Here is a 6892-nt window from a genome sequence, read left to right as displayed (position 1 = left end):
GGAAGGAAGGAAAGAAGGAAGAAAAAAGGAAGGAAAGAAGGAAGCCACAACATCTTACAAAATAGTTAAAGGATGGAAATAAATGTTGGGAAGGAAAGAAGGAAGGAAGGAAGGAAGGAAGGAAGGAAGGAAGGAAGGAAGAAAAGAAGGAAAGAAGGAAGCCACAACATCTTACAAAATAGTTAAAGGATGAAAATAAATGTTGGGAAAGAAGGAAGGAAGGAAGGAAGGAAGGAAGGAAGGAAGGAAGGAAGGAAGCCACAACATCTTACAAAATAATTAAAGGATTAAAATAAATGTTGGTAGGAAGGTAGGAAGGAAAGAAAGAAGGAAGACATTGAGAACTATCAAACTCCCAAGTAATATGTCCCCAGAATAAGAATCCAAGGCATCCATCTATCTTTAAAGTCTGTTGATAAGTAACATATCAAATTGAAATGGGTAAAATCTACCACTAGAAGCCTGTACTTGTCCACAAATACCTTCTCAATCTGTGGGTTGGAGCCTCAGAGAAAACATAGGGGAAACGTCGAGAAAATATTTTAGATGTTATTCCACTAATCAGGTAGTCTCCTGGCTTGTAGTAATTAAACCCTTTCAATTCTTCCGTTATCACCTTTAGTGGACATTTGATGTGCATCGTGGCACAGGGAACGTAGGACAGAATCAGAATCAGAAAGAGCCAGATTCCTAGCAGCAGCATTTTGCATGCATTGATTGAGACCCTTCCTATATTTTTCCCTCTGAAATATGGTTGATCCCAGTGCTCACAAAATAGCTCATCAGCAGTGAAGATGTTGGAGTTTTCCCTACATCTGGAAGAGAAACTTGCAATTTCAAGTCTGGCCGAGTCCCTGCCTAACTGCTTTACAATTAAAGGTGATGGAAATCTCAGAACTCTTTTTTTTTTTTAAAAAAAAGAATAAATAACTATGATTTTAATAATTAGATGGGGAATTGGGAATAACTGTTGCAACAGAGGTGTGCAGTTGGAGAAAACAATTTTTACTTGACTCAGAGACATCGACCTAATTTTAGAATCAGAAGGGGAAAAATTCAGAAAAGTTTAACTGCCTTTTACTTTAGAGCAATATTTGCAAAATGTTAAAGATTGTCCTGTGATAAAACAATGGAATACGTTTTAATTAGCTAGTGGGGATATTATGATTCAGCGATGCCGAACCTTTTTTAGCTCACGTGCCATAAGTGGGGGGAGTGCAGGGGGGTCGTGGGCAGGTGTCCCGCATCCATAATGCACTACAGGCGCAACCCTCCATTTTTTGCATGCTTTTTTCGCCTTCCCCAGGCTCCAGAGTTTTTATAGGAGCCCGAGGAGGGTGAAAAAAGCCTCCCCTATCCCCCCGGAGGCCCTCCGGAGGCTTTAGGGACTTTCAGGAGGCTTCCCTGAAGGCTTCAGAGCACTTAAAACGACCCTCTGAGCAAACCAGAAGTCTGTTCCCGAACTTCCGGTTTGCCCATATGGCTGGGTTTTTGTGCTCCAGAGGCTCCAGGGAAGCTCATGAAGCCTCCGGAGGGCCTCCGGGGAGGGGGAGGCTCTTTTCACCCTCCCCAGGCTCCTATAAAACCTCTGGAGCCTGGGGAGGGTGAAAAATGGCTTTAAAAAGGGTGAACTCAGCTGGCCAGCGCACGCATACGTGCTGGCCAGCTGACAGGGCAGCGCCTCATGTACCCTGACAAATGGCTCCGTGTGCCACCTGTGGCACGCGTGCCATAGGTTTGCCATCCCAGTTATAATTTATTCTTATTCTGTCTGGTGTTTATTTCAATGAAGGTCAGCTATTCCAGAACATGATATAGCAATAGAATTTAGACTTATATACTGCTTCACAGTGCTTCACAACCATCTCTAAGCAGTTTACAGAGTCAGCATATTGCCTCTCACAATCTGGGAAGGATTAGTCTTCCTTGAGCTGGTCAGGATCGAACTGCTGGTAGTCAGCAGAGTTAACCTTCAATACTGCATTCTAACCACTGCACCACCACGGTCTCTGTACTGCTAACATCAACTGTTTTTTTTAATGAAAACTTTTCTGAATACTTTCCTCCCTGGGCAGGTATAGAGAATAAACAGAAATGGATTTATTTATTATGGGTTGATGTATGGTTATCAACATCTAAGGCCATTATAGATTAGATGTCTATGGAGATTCTCAGTCTTCCAGATCATGGTTGTCCCAAAGGTGCTTTTTCAAGAGGCAAGTGGACTTTCTGGCTTTTACTTGAGGACTCTTGGATGAGAGCTGAAGAAACTTCTTGGATGAGAAGGAAAACATCTTCAAAGAAAAACCAGAAAGTCCAGTTGCCTCTTGAAAAAGCATCTATGGGACATCATAGCTAGACTTTCTTCAGGATGACCTCTCTGCAACTGGACTTCCATGTATCTCAAAGACATACACTTTGACACAGGAATTAAGCCCATCTGTGTTGCTGCTTGTCACCCACTAACTTCTCTTTCCTTCTACCTTTGCTCAGGTCTGGATAACAGATCTTTTTCATCCTTCTCTGTATTGAGAGGAACTTTCCAGAGTAAGTCAAGCACTTTTCTCCATTGAACGGACTGTTTCAATGCTTTGTTCACGAGAGTTTCTTTGAAGCCCATTCAACAGTTTCAACTACAACTTTAGTTTCTGAAATCAATTTAAAGATGGCGTTATCAAGGAGCTTTGCTCAATATAGTTTTTAGATGAGATGAAAATCAGTTGCCAATAATGCTGAGCAGTGGTTGTGTGTTATTTTGTTATTTTTCATTTCTTATTGTTGGTTGTGCTTTTCTAATTAGACAGTTATAAACTTTGATTTAATTATTTGCTCATGCAAATAATTTTTTTTCAATTTGCTTTTTTCTGCAAACAATCTAGACCAGGAGTTTCAAACTGATGTTGTTATGGTGGCGTCATGTGATGTATTGAGACTTTGCCCCCTCACTAAACCAGGTATGGCCGTGGCCAGTGGCTGATGCATCCAGCCCACTTGCCGGGAGTTTGATAGCCCTGATCTAGTCTCTTCTGATTGTTAATGTGAAAATACTGAATGTTGATATGAAAGGCACTATTCCAAATACACATTGTTTTTAATTAAGAAGAGCTTTTGGAAGAATTGCCTTTTGCATTAGGAGAAAAAGGAGACCAGGTCATTTCCATCAGGAAACTGTGGCACACTTTTGTATCAATAAAACATTTTTTGGTCTGAAAAATTCTACTCAATTTATTAAGTCATCATCTCAAAATTTCTTTCTCAAAGATAGGTATTTCAGAATCAATTGTAAGTAATTTAATTAGTGTTTAGACTATGAGAAGCAACATTATTGTGGGGCCTTTCTAAACATTATTCCTGCCCCTATCTAACAAAATGAAATTCAATGTAGATAAAAGTAAGGTTTTCCACTTAGGCAAGAAAAACCAACTGTATAGCTACAGGCTAGGTGAAACTTGACTAAATGCTAGTAACTGAGAGATATATTGAAGTCCTAGTGGACAGTCACTTAAATAGGAGCTGATAGTGTGTAGCAGCAAACACAAATCCAATGCAATTCTAGGGTGCATTAATAGAGGAATGAAATCAAAACCATGTGAAGTTCTAGTACTGCTTTACAAACCTTAGTAAGTCCACACTTGGAATACTACATCCAATTCTGGTCACCACAATATAAAACAGATGTTGAGACTCTGGAAAGAGTGCAGAGAAGAGCAACAAGAATGATGAGGGGGCTGAAGACACATGAGCAAAAATTCATGTTCCTAATTCAGGAATTTGGTATGTCTAATGAAAAGAAAGATTAGGGGAGACATGATACCAGTGTTCCAATATTTGAGGGGCTCCTACACAGACAAGGGGATGTTTCAAATTATTTTTCAAAGCACCAAAAGACAAGTCAAGAAACAATGGTTGGAAAGTAACCAAGGAGAGAAGCAACCTAAAAGTAAGGATAAATTTCCTAATGATGAAAGCAATCAACCAATGGAACAGCTTGCTTTCAGAATGCCAATAAACCAGAGAGATGGCTAGCCTATAAACTAAAAAAAGAAAGAAAAGAAATTAATACAGCAACTAGAAGATGAAGAAGGGGTGATGCACCACCAAAAGGAAGAAAAAAAAGTATAGCAGTAAGATACTTTCAAGCACTGTATTGCCGAGAGGAAATAGAAAAGGAGGATATTAAACAATATCTTCAGAGGAGGAAAATTCGAACCCTACTGGAAACAACAAAAGAAACATTAAATGAGAGAATAACGAGGCTAGAATTAAAAAGGGCAATCCAAAAACAAAAAAAATAACAAAACTCCGGGCCCAGATGGAATTCCAGCAGAATTTTATAAGAATTGCAAAAACCATTAGAGAACATATTATTAGAAATGTATAATGAAGTACTAGAACGAGCTAAGACACCAAAATCCTGGATTTAACAGCACTATTAACACTAATTCCCAAAGACATCACTGAAAAATAAAAGATCCAAAATTATAGGCCAATCTCGCTGCTAAATGCTGATTATAAAATATTTATGACAATAATGGCAGAAAGAATAAAAAATATATTAAATGGAATCATACACCCAGACCAAAATGGATTTTTACCCAACAGACACATAAAAAACAATATATGAACGATAATGGACATATTAGAATACTACGAGATACACTCAGGAAAACAAGCAGCATTGATATTTATTGATGCACAAAAAGCATTCGATAACCTGAATTGGGATTTTCTTATAAATCAATTAGCAGTAATGAACTTCAGAGAGAAATTTATTGGGATGATTAGAGCAATATATTTGAGTCAGAGGGCAAAAATAATACTAAACGGGGAAGCAACAGAAGATGTCAGCAAAACCAAAGGGGTAAGACAGGGATGCCCTCTATCCCCACTGTTATTTATCCGCTCCATAGAGACATTGATGTTACAAATTAGGCAAAACAAGGACATAAAGGGATTGAAAATTAGAACACAGGAATACAAAGTGCAGGTCTTTGCAATCTAGCATTTATCATAGAGGAACCATTCTTAAACGGGACTAAAACTATTACAAGATATAAACCAATTCGGTAAAGTGGCAGGGCTTAAAATAAATAAAGAGAAAACTAAAACATTAACTAAGAATTTAACCAAAAGACAAAACAAAGAACTGGAGGAGAAACTGGGAATTTCGAGGGCCAAGAAAATTAAATATTTGGAAATATGTCTATCGGCAAAATGTATTACAATAAAAGAAGATAACTACAATAAATTGCTATGACAGATACAAAAATATTTGGATAACTGGACTAAACTACAGATATCACTAATTGGCAGAATCTCAACAATTAAAATGAATGTACTACCCAAACTACTTTATCTTTTTCAAACAATACCGATTAAATTAGAGAAATTTTTTTTCGAACAACTAAATAAAATGGTATTCAAATTTATCTGGTCAGGGAAAAAACTGCATATTAAATGCAAATGTCTACAAAATAGTAGAAACAAAGGGGGCTTTGGCCTTCCAGATTGGGAGCTTTATTATCAGGTGGCAGCCCTAATATGGCTAAAGGACTGGATTCAACTAAAAAATAAAAATAATCCTTATGCTAGAATGCCACAATCTCCATCTAGGCTGGCACAGCTTCCTCTGGGAGGGAAAGAATAAATCTCATTCCTACTTCCAGAGACATATAGTAAGGGATGCCCTGTTTAGGGTCTGGGAAAAAATAAAAAAATCCACTACCTGAAAATCCTAATCTGGTTATCAATGATGGAGGCAATGACATATCAAAATACTATAGATCTCAGTAAAATGGTAAGATATGCAGACCTCTTAGATGAAAAAGGAGAACTAAAATCAGTACAAGATCTGAAAACACAAGGAATAAATAGGGAATGGTGGCCCTATCTACAAATTAAAACAAGATTTAAAAAAACCCGGGAGCAATACGGAATACACGAGAAAGAAATGGCATTAGATAAAATATTACTAGGAATGGGAGGAAAAATGATCACTAGATTATATAATTTTCTTTTAAACTATAAAATGGCGGAAGAGACGGTAAAGGAGACAATGATTAACTGGGGAAGAAATTTTGGGCATAATGTAGAGTTAGAAAAATGGGATGAACTGTGGGAAAGAAATTATAAATTTACGACGGTAGTACCTTACAAAGAAAATCTCTGTAAAATGTTTTATAGATGGCATTTGCCTCCAGCGAGATTGGCCAAAATGTACCCAAATTTATCCGCCAAATGTTGGAGATGCAGCCACAAGCCTGGAACATTCTATCACATGTGGTGGACGTGCCCCATCACAAGGAAGTGCTGGTGCAAAATTCGGAAATGGTTGGAAGAAATTACTGAGCGAAAAATAGAACTGAAACCAGAAGCATTGTTATTAGGACTATTAGACCAAAAAATGGATAAACAATCTCAATACATAATCATACACATATTCACTGCAGCCAGGCTTGCTTTCACACAAAACTGGAAAAAAATGAATACATCCTCAGATAAAACTACAATCAGGAAAATACTCAAATGCACAGAAATGGACAAAATGACAATAGAGGTAAAAGAAAGAGAAGAATCAGACTTCTATAAAGTATGGAATAAAATATATAAGTGACTAGAAATCAGAAGCCAAAACAGAAAATAGAGAATATAAATATATGGTGCTACAAATAATGAATATTATTATACGTGTTAATACTACGTTTGCTACATTATAGGACAAGATTAAAGCAATAGGAAGGCAATGCAGAAGGGAGAATTATAAAAGCTAAGCAGGAAAGCCAATATAGAAAGCTGTAAAATTACTGTACATTGTTATGTATGTTCTGTGTTTTTTTTTCTTGTTGTGTCTTCTTTACTGTTTTTAAAGATTAAAACATTCAATAAAAATTAT

Source organism: Natrix helvetica (assembly GCF_964273705.1).
Source record: "Natrix helvetica genome assembly, chromosome: 1".
Taxonomy (NCBI): domain Eukaryota; kingdom Metazoa; phylum Chordata; class Lepidosauria; order Squamata; family Natricidae; genus Natrix; species Natrix helvetica.
This window is presented reverse-complemented; position numbering follows the sequence as displayed.